Here is a 17,851-nt window from a genome sequence, read left to right on the forward strand (position 1 = left end):
TACTGGGACAAATGAGGATTTTTATTTTGGCGGGGGGAGTGTTCCAGGGATTGAACAATGCCCCCAGACGTAGAAGCGTAGAGTCTTAACCACTGGACCACCAGGGAAGTCCCTCCATTTACTCTTATTTGAAGTTTCTCACTGAATTCTGTGGCTTGCCAGGTGGCTCAGTGGTAAAGAATCCACTTGCCAATGGAATCGCCGCAGGAGACTTGGGTTTCATCCCAGGGTCAAGACTACCTCCTGGAGGACGAAATGGCAACCCACTCCAGTATCCTTGCCAGGAAAATCCCACGCACCGAGGAGTCTGGCGGGCTGCAGTCCACAGGGTCGCAGAGTCAGACACGACTGAGAGATGGAGCACACAGTCACTGACTCCTGTGATATAGAAAATTTTAATAAATGCTATTGGTGGGTACGGGAGTGGGGGGAGTGAAATGAACCGACTGCAGTATTTTCTCTCCAGCCTTCAAAGCGTCCTCTGTCATCCTCATCTTTGAGGAAAAAAGAAATAGTAAGTTGCTTATCCATCCAATATAAGGCCACTGGCTTCACTTGATCTAGATTCACAGGCTCCAGAGGGACATAAAGTAGCCATTGGTCATCTTATCCATGCTGCCTCTTCTGAGATGAGAGCCAAACCCAAGCATCTCTAGCGTTAGAAAATGCTCCCGGGGGACCTTTCCCCTTGTCCCATCTCCTGGCCCTGAAAATTCAAAGTTCACCCTCCATTCCACACGAATGCCTACCGTACACCGGCACCAGCACACCTCCTCCCCCTAAAACCCTTGCACTGCCGCCTAGTTTTGAATCTTTTTTATGTAATTCCAGTCAAAGGTAGTGACTCATTTTGGTGGCGACTCATGTAGATTTTCATGATTCCTTGTGCCACAGATATAGGGTCATGGCCTCTAGGGGCTTAAAGAAACCTCTAGAGATATTTTGGTCCAGCCACCCTGACTTCAGAAAACTCACATCCAAAGAAACTTGGTCCAAATGTTCTTGGCCTTCAACACAAATGTGAGCTTATTGAGGACAGCCAGGATCCATCTGCTAAGCTCAGCTAATGTCATTTTATAAACCACAAGCATCTATAACACATATGCCTCCTTGGACAAGTTCTCAGAAACATTTTCACATTGCTTCTTTCTCCCACACCCTTGTCACTATCTAAAGGTCCACCATATGTGTCACAGAGACAAAGGCACTGTTAGAACCCAAGAAAATTATGAAAGTAGTATGATTCCTTGTTATACTACTGGCACATAACAATATTCACAGAGCACTTTGAAATCTGTGTTCTCATTTGAATCTTGCATCTGCACAGTGGAGTATCATCCACAACGAGGACCAGAATTAGAAAATATCAATAAGAACGCCAGTTTTTATTATCTTCACTTTGCAAATTAAAAAAAAAAAAAAAAAAAAAAACCCCAAAAAACAGAAGCTAAGTGATTTTCCAAGGCCATGGGGTTAGTAGGGCTTCCTCGGTGGTCCAATGGTAAAGAATCTTCCTGTCAATGCAGGAGACACAAGAGACACCAGTTCGATCCCTGGGTGGAGAAGATCCCCTGGAGAAGGAAATGGCAACCCACTCCAGTATTCTTGCCTAGGAAATACCATGGACAGAGGAGCCTGGCAGGCTACAGTCCATGGGGGTCACAAAGAATCAGATCGACTGAGTTACTAAGCTCAGATGCATATAGGGTTAGTTAGTAGGGCAGCCTGCAAGTGCTGACTCACAGCTCAGTATTTTTGCTTTCCTCCATGACTGCCTTTAAGAAATCACCAAAGACTTCTGAACTAAACAGTGATGCTGACTCTCAGCGTAATGAGTCTCGGAAATGGGAAAGGTACAACAGTTTAGAGAAGAGAACCTTAGGGTATCCAGAGACTTGCTTTCTAACCCAGCCTCTTCTACTTAAGGCCACATGAGCTTTCGAAGCCATTTCTTCCTTCCACATATCTTGCACCTTTTTTCATTCATCTATTCTATGATAAATACTCAGACCCCCTCCTCCCACAGGATACCAAAGGCAATGGGGAAAAAGGGGGCCTTAGGTAATTCAATTAAATGGACAGGTGATACGATTGAGAGCAGGAGGTTATGTCCAGGAATAATTCATGCATAGTGAAGCTCTGATGAATAAAGGCTGGTTCTTGGGCTGTGGCAACTGGAGAGATGCCCAGACGGGAGGCGGTAGCAGTGGTCCAGGCAGAGATGTGACAGCCCGAGAGGTAGAGGTCACTGAAATGGAAAGAAGTGAACTTGGGAAGGAATCTTGGAACATCAGCCAGAAAATATCTACACTTGTTTTCAGAGTTTATGTTTGTAGGATCTGAAGAGATTAGGATATTAAGGCCCTAAAAGACTTCAGACCTTTGTTTGGTATTTACTAATAGTTGCCCAGGCCAGGATATATGGAAAAGCAAATATGAATCAAGCTTCCTTCGTGTGCCGGGCAGCAAGCTGAGCAACCCATGCTCCTTGTTGCATTAAACTAGCTGTGATCAAGCGAGGTCAGCAGTGGACCCAGAAGTTGGGAGGCCTGGCTTCTGGGCAGACACTGCTATTTATTAGCTATGTGACACTGGACAGATCAGTTACCCTCCGTGGGCCCCAGTTTCTCATTTATGAAACAGGAATCATAGCACACAATTCAAATGATTATTCTGAGAAGTAAATAAATTGAAATACAGAATTAGTGTGTTGATAAGTATAATGTTCCCTCGTGGCCCTTCTCTGGTGGCTTACTGGGTAAAGAATCTACTTGCAGTGCAGGAGACCCAGGTTCAATCCTTGGGTTAGGAAGATCTCCTGGAGAAGGAAATGGCAACCCACTCCAGTTTTGTTGCCTGGAGAATCCCATGGACAGAGGAGCCTGGTGGGCTATAGTCCATGGGGTCACAAGAGTTGGACGTGACTTAGAGACTAAACCAGCACCACAAGTATAATGTAGAAGGTGTTAAAAATCCATGGGGTTTTGAGTTGCGTCTTTCTAGAGTTCATGACCTCATGCTAGAAAGCACCAGAACAGGAACTTACTGCCCCAAACTCCAGCCTTGCCCGGTCAGTGTTAATGTCCTTTGTATCACCGTGGCCCTCACTTCCCTTGAATGAACTAGTGAAAGACTCAGAACAATGGAAGCTTCTGCCCTGCCATGGATACCTGGAAGAGGGCCTGATTAATTCCCTGGGTCCCAAAACACTTTGCTAACTTTTCGAGCTCAGCGGAGCCTCAGGAGGTTCAGCCATCTTCATGGATGTTCACCCACCCATCCATCTTTCTCACAAAGTTTCCCACCGAGACAGCGGTGACGGAGATGGGAATGAAGTCCTCGAATGTTCCACAAACAGAATCCTCTAATTAGCTCCCAAATGAGAGCTCAGGACAACTTGGCTGAGAGGTGGCTGGGGATTTGCTGATTGTCTTCTCCATCTCTGCTAACAAGGCCAGAGGGAAGGGACACCCAGCAAAGATTTTGCTTTCATTTGTGTCCTTTAGAAAGAAATCAGACCTTAGAGAGGAGGGTGGAGGAGGCCAATTAGTGATAGATGGTTTCAGTAGTGTCGTTAACAAGATTCATTAGCAAAGGTGCCAATAGAGGGAAGATGTGTTCAAAACAAGGTTGCCTGGGTGTGAGTGTCAGCCTCTCTGCAAACACTTGCCGCCATTTCTTCACTTTTTTCTGACTTTTGGCATTGTGTGCTTCCATCCTCGTCACACCCCAAAATTCTCCTGTCCACCCACCCCTCCTCCACCACGGCCTGGTTTTCTTCAATCCCATATTAAATAAATGTGCCTACTCTGTTGTATGTATTGGTTGTATCATTTTATACCCGCATCAGGATTTCCTTAATCAACTCTATCCTAACCCTCTAGACTGCTTTCAGTTTTCCATTATTAAATGCAAAGTGTTATATGTCTCTGCACAGCTGTTTCCTTGATTGGACCGTATGCATGTATATATCTTCAACTCTTATGAATATTGACAAATTATCAACTAGATGCATTGTAACATTTGAATGTTCTGCCAATTCAATGCAAGAAGGCCCCTTTCCAGACCTTAAGCAACTTCAGGTATTATCATTTAAACCAGGGATCCCCCAACCCCCAGGAACTGGGCCACAGAACAGGGGGTGAGTGGTGGGCAGGTAAGCGAGTGAAGCTTCATCCAGCACTCCCCATCACTTCCACTGCGACCTGAACCATCCCCACCATTGCTTGCATTGCCACCTGAACACTGCACACTCCGGTGGTTTGTGGAAAAAAACTGTCTTCATGAAATTGGTCTCTGGTGCCAAAAAGGCTGGGGACTGAAATCTTTACAATGTGATAATCCCTGTTTCCCATTACTGTTCTACTTTGCATTTTATTGTAAGGGTTCTTTTTCTTCTTCTTTGAGTGCAAGTATTAACTCTTAGCTGCAACTATTTTCCTTATTTATATTTGCCTCTCATTAATGCGAATTGTGTTTTTGACACACAAACTTTTATCTTCTGTAGTCAAGTATATAAATATTTTACTTTATGACATCTTTCTTTGCTGCCATACTTGAAATTATTTTCCTCATGTCAAGTTTATGTAAATAGTCATCTATTTGTCTACTATGTATTTTATAATTTTATTTTTTATGTTTTCCATTTTTCCATCCAAAATTTTAGTACATGATTTGACATAGGGATACAATGCCCCGTTTCCCCCTCCTCTGCTCGAGATGAGGGTTCTTTTCCCTGTTTCGTCGGGAAAGGATTCCCAGCGTTCCCGTCGCATCTCAAGAGGAGGCGCTCTCAATAGGAAAGTCGAGAGGAACTCCAGGGGTCGTCCCACCATTCCAAAAGACCCCCAAATGTCTCAGTCCACTCCAGAGGAACCTGATTTCCCTGCACTGCCTCGTTTTTTAACTCTATAGCCTGCGCTTCCAAGACAGTTCCCAATAACTTGAAGAATGCTTTTGTCAAATATTAAATGTTTTCGTGCACTGATCTCTGCTTCTGAACAACTTTATTTTCTGTTACACCATTCTGTGCTTGTGCCACAGTGTTTCAACCACTGTAGCTGTGGAGCGGACCCACAGGTCTGAAAACCTCATATTCACATTGCATTCTCATTACTCTTTCCTCCCAAATTATTAATAGTTGATAAGTATCACATGTTCTCTCTTCCAGTTTAGCTATAGAATCATTTTTCTCACTGGAATCTTCTACTATTGGGGTTTTACTTAGAATTTGTTGAATTTCTAATTTGGGGTTGGAGGCTTTACAGTATAGGATCTTTCCATGGTATGGTCTATCCATTCATTCAAGTGTTATTTCTAAAGAAAAGTTTTGAAGGTTCTTTAAAAAATGAGTTTCCCTGTTTTTATTAAATTTATTTCAAGATATATAATATTTTACTCTCATAAACTGGATATTTAATGAGATATGAATATTTTAAGACTCTTAATGTGTGTTGTTAAACTATCTCATAACAGAAAGGTGATGCCTTAATCTCCATTTAGAAGTTGTCCATATCCATTTTACCACATCGTCACAAATATTAATTATTTTTAATCATTTCAAATTTGAGAGGCAAAAATATATTAAAAGTTTACTTTGCATTTTCTGTTTCATAGTGAAGCTGAGTATTTTCTTCTACTAAACATGGTATTTTTCTCTTTTGTAAATTGTCTTTTATGTTCTTGGCTTATTCAGTGAGATGTCAGCATTTTCACTTCAATATTTTTATTTTTTAGTTTGTTTCAGAATTCTATTAGATCTTTACAGGTTAAATATATTAACATTTTCATATTTTCTGCAAATATTTCCCCAAATTTGTTGCTTGTCTTTTAATTTTGGTAATTTTTACATATATTTTAAAAATGTTTATGTAGTCAGATCTATTGATCTTTTCCTTCATGCCTTCTTCTGTTGCTTACATGCCTAGAATGCCTGCTATAGTTGACAATTATATAAATAGTCACTTATTTGTTCTCTTGGGTTTTTAAAATTTGGAGCTTTGTATTTAACTCTTAAATCCATCCTGCATTTATTTTGGCACATCGTGTAATGTAATATATACATCCAGGAGGTCTTTATTTTTCAAATGAGCAATCAATAGCCTCAACAGGAGGGAATAATCCATTCCCTGCCCCACCCTCACTGATTTATAATGCTTAATTTATGATGAGAATGCAAGTTGTTGCAACATCCTTGAAGATCATTGTGCCAGTATCTAATAAAGATGAAAATGTACATACCCTGTAACCCAGCAGCGTCACTCTTAGGTTTATGCTCAAGACAAGAGCATCCATGGGCACACACGTAAAAAATGTCCACAGAAACATTATTCACAATGGTCCATTGAAAACCCAAATGTCCATCATCAATATAATAGAAAAATATTCTGTTGTACATTAATACAATAGGGTGTAATACAGTCATGAACATGAACGTGTTAAAAATTTATAAACAGAAAACTCATCTATTGATAGAGTTGGGAGACCAGAGGGGGAGCTCTCCAGCCCTGTGTGGATCCAGACCCCAACAGAAAGCAAGACTCCTATTCTAGCAGGGACTCAGCCAATGAAAAGCAATGAATTCTTTGTTTGCTACAGCCCTCCCAACTTCCTTTAGCCCCCATGATATTATTCTCCTTCCGTTGCCGTAGGGGGACTTGCACTTGGCTCTCCATGGTTGCAAACTCTGAACTGCAGTTCTCTGCTGATCCTGAATTAACCCATCTTTGCTGGAGAAATGTCTGGCAGTCTATTTGTTTTAGGTCAACAAACCAAACCCATACCTGAATACTTGGAAGAATCTTGGAAGCATAGTAAGGAAAAGAGAATATGTATTATATGAATTCTATGTATATATATATATAGGCTTCCCAGGTGGTGCTAGTGGTAAAGAACCCGCTTGCCAATGCAGGAGACATGAGGCGCAAGTTCGATCCCTGGGAAGATCCCCTGGAAGAGGGCAGGGAAACCCACTCCACTATTCTTGCCTGGAGAATCCCAGGGACAAAGGAGCCTTGGTGGGCTACAGTCCATAGGGTCACAATGAGTCAGATACGACTGAAGTTACATCCACATGGAAGAAAGAAAAATGACACTACAGGAAACAGGGCATGTAATTAAGAGAGAATGAATGCTATTAGAAAAATAAATATCTATTATAGCTTTTTCCTTATCTTTTCATTCATCATTTCTAATTTTTTTCTCTTCCTTTTTCTGTAACCTTTTCTGTAAATCCTCTAGACCTTTCTACTCAAAGTGTGGTCTGCTACCCGGCAGCATCTGTGTTCTCTGCTGATCCTGTGAAAGTTTGTTGGAAATTCACAATCACAGGCCTTCCTCAAACCTTCTACATCAAAACCTGCATTTAAACAAGATATCCACATAATATATATGCATAGTGTGGAAGGAAAATCAAAATGGAGTTATATAGCTAAGAGAGCTCTCTCAAATGGAGCCAGGAGGCCGTTGAAGAAGTGTGACGATGAATGTCGCAACCCAGATGGAGTCTGAACTTTGACCATTTACAGTAAGTTCCCTACATACACACCTTCAAGCTTTGAACTTTGAAAGATGTGAACGTGTGTTCCATCCCATCGGGCCTGAGTGAAACTGCATCCTGCCTTCCGTCTCCTGTTACTGATGATCCTTCAGCTCCCACCTCCTCTCCCTCCTCCAACTAGTAACTCTTCCTGCCTGTTCACTCGATTCCAGCCCCTGAAGCCAGCTGTTGTACCGTACTGCCATACTTTTCAAGGTATTGTAAGATTAAAAAGGTTTTCTTTATTTTTTGTGCTTGTTTATGTATTGTGTGAAAAGTATTATAAACCTATTACAGTACAGTCTATACAGCCTATTGTGTTAGTTGGGTAACACAACTAACTTTGTTGGACTTACGAACAAATTGGACTTACAAACACACTCTCAGAATGGATCTCAGACATACTCTTTTGTCTTACTGCAGACAACCAGAAGATTTGCCCAATATTTCAGAAACTCAAAGTACTTATTGGACCTGTGCCCTAAATAACTCCTAACAAAATCTCTCTTACAGACAAATACTTTCTTGCATCAGTGCATGCTTAGTTACTTCAGTCGTGTCCACCTCTTGGACTGTAGCCCGCCAGGCTCCTCTGTCCATGGGATTCTCCAGGCAAGAATACTGGAGTGGGTTGCCATTTCCTTCTCCTGGGGATCTTCCCTACCCAGGGATCAAACTTGGGTGTCCCGCATTGTGGGAAGATTCTTTAGCGATTGAACTACGTCCAAGTTAATTCTAATTCTTGCCAGACAACTTTAACAACATTGTGGCTTTTGCCTTTCTAATTCCCCTGCCCCTTTCTCTTCCCTGAAACACTCATTTTACCCAAATCTGTGTCTCCACGATTGCAGCTCCTAAGACCTCAAATAAACGCTTTCTTATTTGCAGCCTTCTCTATTTCTTGGTCAACAATGGCAAAGTTGGTAAAGGTAAAAATGGTAAAGTTCTTGAAGTTGGTTCTAGAGTCTTAATTCAGTTTTCTGCAGTGATAACCCTAATTCTTTATTTTAAAAATTGAGGAGGATGGGACTTCCATGGTGGTCCAGTGGTTAAAAATCTGTTTTCCAATGCAGGAGACATAGGTTCAATTCCTGGTTGGGGATTTAAGATCCCACATGCCATGGCGCAACTAAGCCCATGCTCAACTAGACAGCCTGCCTGCCATAAATACTGAGCCCGCATGCGCTAGAGTCCATGCTCTGCAAAAAGAGAAGCCACGAGCTGCCACAAAACAAAGCCCACACACTGTAACGAAGATCCAGCATGACCCCAATTTTTTTTGAGGAGATGTTTTTCCAAAGAACTTTCCTGCTGAACCCCATTGCAAGCTTTTCTTGGTTTAACAAGATCTTTCAGGATCACTGAGAACATGCTTTAGAGCTTTTAAGCATTCTCCTGTGTCCTCCATTAAGTCTGCCCCAATGAGAAACATGTGTTCAGAATATTCAGCTTGGCTCTCCCTGCTAGCTGTCTACTGACCTTCCTTTGTTGACCCTTGCCTGCAGGAGTCCAGATTTAGAGCACTGGGAGCAAATATGAATTCCTTAAGCTTCTGTGCTGGTCCAGCTTCATAGAGTCCTGGGTGGAGTGGGGTGGTGGTGAGATGTCAGCTAATGGGCTGACAGTGCCTCCAAAGAGCAATGTGGGAAAGCCCGCTGTGTTCTCTGGGTTAACATCAGGTCCAAACCTCAACTCTGGGCTTCCCAGGTGGTGCTAGTGATGAAGAACCTGTCTGCCAATGCAGGAGACCAAAGAGATGAGGGTTCAATCCCTGGGTCAGGAAGATCCCCTGGAGACGGGCATGGCAACCCATTTCAGTATTCTTACCTGGAGAATCCCACGAACAGAGGAGTCTGGTGGGCTACAGTCCATAGGGTCACAAAGAGTTGGACACTACTGAAGCGACTCAGCACACACAGCACAAACTTAAACTCTATCTGTGGGCTTTGCATAACCCTGGGGAGGGGAGCATGGCTCTTGGGAAAGTATGAGAATGGGAGGACCTGCTCTATCATAGCATCTCTCTCTCTCTCTTTCTCTGTCTTTCAAGCTGTTATGTAAGGGCACTGATCCACAATGGATTTTGAATCTTGTTGAACGCAGCCATGACCATAGACTGCACATTTTCATCAAAAGCAGTGATCTTCTCCTCCAGTGTGTCTGTTCCAACTTCATCATCTTCAACTACACACTGTATTTGAAGTTTTTTAATTCCATACCTCACTGGATCTAGTTTAGAAGATGCCCAGACTAAGCCTTCTGCTTGAATACTCTGACACGCTTCTCCAGTTTTGCCATACTTGTCTCATCATCCCAAGGGTTCATGTCTGGTAAGACAGAAGACTTGGCAACAAGTGATGGTTGTTTGGCTTTCTTTGACTCATTCCGTGCAAGTTCTTCTCTTAGCCTCTTGGCTTCTTCACTTTCCTCCTCCTCCTCACATCCAGAGGGATCAATGTCCTCATCATCTTCATGTAGCTCCACTTTCTGTGGTGCCTTCCACATTAGCAGGGCCATATTTGCCCAGAGCTTTCTTCACCCCTGGCAGGCTGGTCTTTTTGTAAGATTGGATGTGATTGTACCTTGGGCTCCCCTGCTGGCTCAGACAGTAAAGAGTCCACCTGCCAGTGCAGGAGACCCAGGTTCAGTCCCTGGATTGGGAAGATCCCTTGGAGAAGGGAATGGCAATCCACTTCAGTATTCCTGCCTGGAGAATTCCATGGACAGAGGAGTCTGTTGGGCTTCAGTCCGTGGGGTCGCGACTGAGTGACTTTCACTTCATATACCAACATATGGCATGGCACAAGTCAGGAGGTGGTGGGCTCAAGACGGCTTCAAATCCTGCCATGTTTGCTTCTGATGACATAGACCCCCAGATGTAGCTCTTGTCCGCCAAGGAGTCATTCAGCACCCAGAGGTGGGCAGGGCTTTTCAGGTTTCCAAAACCCATGATGACAACTGATGGAGAACTGGGTGGCAGTGGAGGAAAAGAGAAGCGCAGGCAGTTGCCGCCGAGCACTAAGAGGGAAAAAACGGAGTGATAGCATCTTTGTTCGACACTTCACATGCATTTACACCCACCTCACATCTCTTTTGTGACCCTCTTTTGTAAACCCTATGAGATAGAGTTAGTCTTTCAGAGCCTCTTTATTTTCCCTGTCCCACGATTTTAAAACTTTGATCTTGAATGTTCCCAAGACATCATAGAGGCAGGAACTTCTGGGTCTAGTACAAGTCTCTTGTGGGTGAGTCCATTTTGTGGGTGGATATCACTGAGTTCTGCCAACCAGGTTTAAATCCCCATTAGTGAATTTTGTCACACTAACTGTAAATCTTTTATTGGTTCTACTGGTAATCAACCACTTGATAATAGGAACACATACAGTGTTCCAAAGTTTCTGCCCTCATCTCATTAAATGTCCGTGTGAGTGAAAGTTAATTAGTCATGTCCGACTCTTTGCGACCCCATGGAATATACAGTGAATAGAATTCTCTAGGCCAGAATACTGGAGTGGGTAGCCTTTCCATTCTCCAAGGGATCTTCCCAGCTCAGGGACTGAACCCAGGTCTCCCACATTCCAGGCAGATTCCTTACCAGCTGAGCCACAAGAGAAGCCCAAGAATACTGGAGTGGGTAGCCTATCCACTCTCCAGCGGATCTTCCCAACCCAGGAATCAAACCAGGGTCTTTGCATTGCAGGTGGATTCTTGACCAACTGAGCTATCAGGGAAGCCCAAATGTCCACAGATTATTTTACCTATTTTTATATATAATAGTTAAATATATAATAAGAGATTATTATATAATATATTATAATTATATTATTAAATTATATTATTAATATATTTATTATAATTGTAATAAATAATATAATTATAAATAATTATAATCACTATAATATTAATATATTATATATTATAATATATAATTAATTAAATATCAAAGTTGTATATTGTCACCCTACTTATTTAACTTATATGCACAGTACATTATGAGAAACGCTGGACTGGAAGAAACACAAGCTGGAATCAAGATTTCCAGGAGAAATATCAATAACCTCAGATATGCAGAGGACACCACCCTTACGGCAGAAAGTGAAGAGGAACTAAAAAGCCTCTTGATGAAAGTGAAAGAGGAGAGCGAAAAAGTTGGCTTAAAGCTCAACATTCAGAAAATGAAGATCGTGGCATCTGGTCCCATCACTCCATGGGAAATAGATGGGGAAACAGTGGAAACAGTGTCAGACTTTATTTTGAGGGGCTCCAAACTCACTGCAGATGGTGACTGCAGCCACGAAATTAAAAGACGCTTACTCCTTGGAAGAAAAGTTATGACCAACCTAGACAGCATATTCAAAAGCAGAGACATTACTTTGCCAACTAAGGTCCATCTAGTCAAGGCCATGGCTTTTCCTGTGGTCATGTATGGATGTGAGAGGTGGACTGTGAAGAAGGCTGAGTGCTGAAGAATGGATGCTTTTGAACTGTGGTGTTGGAGAAGACTCTTGAGAGTCCCTTGGACTGCAAGGAGATCCAACCAGTCCATTCTGAAGGAGATCAGCCCTGGGATTTCATTGGAAGGAATGATGCTAAAGCTGAAACTCCAGTACTTTTGCCACCTCATGCGAAGAGTTGACTCATTGGAAAAGACTCTGATGCTGGGAGGGATTGGGGGCAGGAGGAGAAGGGGATGACAGAGGATGAGATGGCTGGATGGCATCAGTGACTCGACGGACGCGAGTCTGAGTGAACTCATGGAGGCCTGGCATGCTGCGATTCATGGGGTTGCTGAGAGTCGGACATGACTGAGGACTGAACTGAACTGATATTATAATTATATATTAATTATATAATATTATATACCTTATATAATATATTCATAATAATATATAATACATAACTTTATTATATATTATAATATATTATAAATATACAATGTAATTTTATTATTATATTATTAGATAATATTATTAATATAGTATATATTAATTAATATATGATAATTATTATATAATAAAATAATTATTTAATTATAAATGATATATTAATATATTATACATATATTATATAGCTATAGTTATATATAATATAATATTATTTATAATAATTATATAATATATATATAACACATAATATTATATATAACATAATATATATTATATATATATAATAGAAGACTTCTGAGGCTTCCTGGAAAACTTTACTATATATATAATAGTATAATATAATATTATATTATTATATATAATATATTATTATAATGTTATTATATATAATAGTTACATAATTATTATACATAATATAAATATATAATAATATATTATAATCTATAATAATAACATTGTTATATTTATAATATTATATATAATATATATTAATAATACATATACTTTGTGTATAAATATATTAATATATTGTTATATAATTAATACATTATGATATAATATATTATGATATTATGTATATTATAATAATATAAGAATTTAAAATGTCCATAGATTATTTTAATTCTTTAGGTAAAAACCATTGCAGGAAGTAAGGGCTATTATTTTTAGAAGAAATTGTTCCATCTGAAGCTGTAGGTTCAGTGTGTCTGTGGGAGGAGAGCTCAGGATCTTCCTTCACTACCATCTTGAACCAGCTATTACTTTTAAAATACAAAGAAGAAAATACTCCGAATCCTACTACTGTCATTTTACTACACTATCTTCCATTCTTTCTCCCCAGTTTTCAGTTCAGTTCAGTTCAGTCGCTCAGTCGTGTCCAACTCTTTGCGACCCCATGAATCGCAGCACTCCAGGCCTCCCTGTCCATCACCAACTCCCGGAATTCACTCAAACTCACGTCCATTGAGTTGGTGATGCCATCCAGCCATCTCATTCCAAGGGACTCTCAAGAATCTTCTCCAAGACCACAGTTCAAAAGCATCAATTCTTCGGTGCTCAGCTTTCTTCACAGTCCAACTCTTACATCCATACATGACTACTGGAAAAACCATAGCCTTGACTAGACAGATCTTTGTTGGCAAAGTAATGTCTCTGCTTTTGAATAAGCTATCTAGGTTGGTCATAGCTTTCATTCCAAGGAGTAAGCGTCTTTTAACCCCCAATGTTATTGAGATACAATTGACCTATACATTCTTTTGTTATACAATAATTTTAAAAAATTGCTTGACAGATGTCAACTGGGGCCCTCCTGATTTTAGGTAAAACTGCCTTGGACTTTCAAACTTTCAAAGATCACACCCAGGGAAAATTCCAAGTCTGCCACAAGACTTCTGAGGCTTCCTGGAAAACTTTACAAAATCTTGACTTCCGCTGAGGTTCTGCTCACAGAGAGGCAGACTTCCTGCTGCATCCCCTCAACCCAGACCTGAAACAGACGCCTCCTTTGAATTCCACGTTCTCAACTCAGTCACTGCAAAAGTATTTCAAATTATGCAGATTCAGGTGTCTCTTCATTTCTGCAGTTGATGTTCTTATTTTTCCTTCTTCTTATTTTTCTTATACTTTTTCCTGATCTCCTATTCTTTCCTCTCTCTTCTCCCAAGTGTGAGGAAGATCTCATTCCAAGAACATATGGTGGTATAGAGCCTAAGAGCCTCTATAAGTCAAGTCTCAGGGGCGCTAGAATGCGGTGTGTGTGATCACACGCAGAGAGGTGGATGAGGAACCAAACTGGTTTCTCAGACAATTCCCAGAGGCAGAACTCAACCCGACTTCTCTGTCTTGCTAAGTCACTTCAGTCATGTCCAACTCTGTGCGACCCCATAGACAGCAGCCCACCAGGCTCCCCCATCCCTGGGATTCTCCAGGCAAGAACACTGGAGTGGGTTGCCATTTCCTTCTCCAATGCATGGAAAGTGAAAGTGAAGTCGCTCAGTCATATCCGACTCTTCGTGACCCCATGGACTGCAGCCTATCAGGCTCCTCTGTCCATGGGATTTTCCAGGCAAGAGTACTGGAGTGGGGTGCCATTGCCTTCTCTGTTCTCTGTCTTAGGGTGTCTTTAATCATCTAGTAAACTTTTTTCATTGTACTTAACTACTTAAGTTATATATTTGAGGATCCAGTTTTTCACATCAGCTGCTTGTCAACTCCTTTGGGTTGAATGCCACTTTCTTTTAGATATATTCTTTCTGAAGTAATGTGTTTTCCTTCGCTATTTTATGCCTTTCATGTTTGTGGTTTCAAACATATGCTTCTCTATCAGTTCTATATAAAAGAGCATGCCAAAGAGTCCCCCATCCCAAGTATGTTTATGAAGTCCTAACATTGTTCAGATGTGTGATTTTAAAGTATTCTAGTTCCCATGTTGCCTTCTCCTTCAAATTTTAAATTGTAAAGCAATGTGAATCTTAAAACCAAGTTTAATCCTACCTGTTTCTTAATATGTCTTTTCCAGGTGACCTGTCATTTTATCCTTTTCTGTGGGATTATATTTTCAAATGTTTTGATTGAAAACAAAAATCAACAAGTTGTTTCTATTAGGAAGACCCTCAGAATTTTGGGGAAACTGGTATTATTTCTGTAGGGTCTGCCTTCCAAGAAGTCTTGATTTCTGTATTGCAAATTTTCTACATCTGATAGTACACTCTGTGTATGTGTTTCAGAGATACTAATACATGTTCTTTACTCTACTGTTATGGGTGACTCAACTCTTAAACTTAAAACAGCAGTTTTGGAAGCAGGTCTACATAGTCTAAAATGTCGGATTTAACTTATTTAGAATGATGTGAGCTAGAAGATGCTAGTAAAGTAATGCTCAAAATTCTCCAAGCCAGGCTTCAGCAATACGTGAACTGCGAACTTCAGATGTTCAAGCTGGTTTTAGAAAAGGCAGAGGAACCAGAGATCAAATTGCCAACATCTGCTGGATCATGGGAAAAGCAAGAGAGTTCCAGAAAAACATCTATTTCTGCTTTATTGACAATGCCAAAGCCTTTGACTGTGTGGATCACAATAAACTGTGGAAAATTCTGAGAGAGATGGGAATACCAGACCGCCTGACCTGCCTCTTGAGAAACCTGTATGCAGGTCAGGAAGCAACAGTTAGAACTGGACATGGAACAACAGACTGGTTCCAAACAGGAAAAGGAGTGTGTCAAGGCTGTATATTGTCACCATGCTTCTTTAACTTATATGCAGAGAACATCATGAGAAACGTTGGGCTGGAAGAAGCACAAGCTGGAATCAAGATTGCCAGGAGAAACATCAATCACCTCAGATATGCAGATGACACCACCCTTATGGCAGAAAGTGAAGAGAAGCTAAAAAGCCTCTTGATGAAAGTGAAAGAGGAGAGTGAAAAAGTTGGCTTAAAGCTCAACATTCAGAAAACAAAGATCATGGCATCTGGTCCCATCACTTCATGGGAAATAGATGGGGAAACAGTGGAAACAGTGTCAGACTTTATTTTTTTGGCTCCAAAATCACTGCAGATGGTGATGGCAGCCATGAAGTTAAAAGATGATTACTCCTTGGAAGAAAAGTTATGACCAACCTAGATAGCATATTCAAAAGCAGAGACATTACTTTGCCAACAAAGGTCCATCTAGTCAAGGCTATGGTTTTTCCAGTGGTCATGTATGGATGTGAGAGTTGGACTATAAAGAAAGCTGAGCACCGAAGAATTGATGCTTTTGACCTGTGGTGTTGGAGAAGACTCTTGAGAGTCCCTTGGACTGCAAGGAGATTCAACCAGTCCATTCTAAAGGCAATCAGCCCTGGGATTTCTTTGGAAGGAATGATGCTAAAGCTGAAACTCCAGTACTTCGGCTACCTCATGTGAAGAGGTGACTCATTGGAAAAGACTGTGATGCTGGGAGGGATTGGGGGCAGGAGGAAAAGGGGACAACAGAGGATGAGATGGCTGAATGGCATCACTGACTCGATGGACATGAGTTTGAGTGAACTCCGGGAGTTGGTGATGGACAGGGAGGCCTGGCATGCTGCGATTCATGGGGTCGCAAAGAGTTGGACATGACTGAGTGACTGAACTGAACTGAACTGAGCTAGAAGACATAAAGATTGCCCTCAGAAGGCAGTTCAACACTGATGCAAAATTTTTGCCCAGGGCACGTTTACAAACTATAGCATTCTTATAGTCAGAACCATAATACATATTATATTATTTAACAAAGTCTTCTAGGTTTATTCATAATAAACTATGTTCTTAATTTAGCAATATATTACAATATCCAACCAACACTACTAATTCCATTTTCACTAAAGCACATTCTAAGACAAGAAAATATTCAATAAAGATTCTTGCCCTGAAGCATTTACAGTTGCATGTAAACTTCTCAGAACATGAAAGGTCTTTAAAAAGAATCCACAGAGAAAATTCAACAACCTAAGTCCATGACTCTTGGAAGGTGACTCTGACATACTTCACAAGTTGGAATCAAATGTCCAGTTGTATGGAAAGTCATGACCTGGCATCTGAGGTTTTTCCTCTAGATTCTGAATTTATACTCTTTCTAAACACAATTAAGTTCAGTTTGTTCTCTGATCCTTAATAAAGATCATTTACAATTTCAGCTTTCTATTTACCCAAATAAGATGAACACAAATTAATGTGATATCCTCTTTACAAAATAATAACAATATTAATAGTTGTTCATAGAGTATAATTTCTCACTTGGGTGAGAAAGTAGAAGGAAATATGAAAAAATATTTATTTTTATAAAATATAAATATAATATTATATTTATATTATTATAACATAAAACTAGTATATATTTTAAACAAAACATTTACATACATTTAGATTGTTAATTTTACATTAATATTTATTTATTTAATAAATTATTTTCTTTAATAAATTAATATAAATATTTTAAATATTATATACATATTTCTTTCTGTGTTCATGTAGCATGGTATATATTTGGAAATCAGCACACAAGTCAATTCTAACCAATACAAAACTTAATGATATTCATCTTGTATTTATTCATTTGTCTGAGAATTATAACTATGCTAATATAAAGTAAAACTTATTTTAAATGGTTTACACTAAAGAAAAAATGCAAATATTAGATATCTTTTTTAAACTTTTTATTTTGTATTGGAGTTTAACAGATTAACAATGTGGTGATAGTTTCAAGTGCATAGCAAAGGAACTCGGCAATACATACACATGTTTCTAAACTCCCCTCCTGGCCTAGACGTATTGTTGTGCAGCTTATTGCTTTTCAGATGCAAAGCCCAAGAGAGGCCAAGACCCTGATTCAGGGTTGGCTGAATCCCTGATTCAGTTGGCTACACTCTACCAGAAACAGGTAGAGCCATGATTATGGCTCATGGATTT

The 17,851-nt window shown here is 40.2% G+C and overlaps 1 pseudogene; it reads right to left on the minus strand.

Annotated features, from left to right (window-relative positions):
• Positions 1-9,590: 9,590 nt before the first annotated feature.
• LOC128064882 (elongation factor 1-beta-like) lies at positions 9,591-10,487 on the minus strand (annotated as a pseudogene).
• Positions 10,488-17,851: the final 7,364 nt, after the last annotated feature.

The sequence above is a fragment of the Budorcas taxicolor genome, chromosome 19 (assembly GCF_023091745.1).
Source record: "Budorcas taxicolor isolate Tak-1 chromosome 19, Takin1.1, whole genome shotgun sequence".
Taxonomy (NCBI): domain Eukaryota; kingdom Metazoa; phylum Chordata; class Mammalia; order Artiodactyla; family Bovidae; genus Budorcas; species Budorcas taxicolor.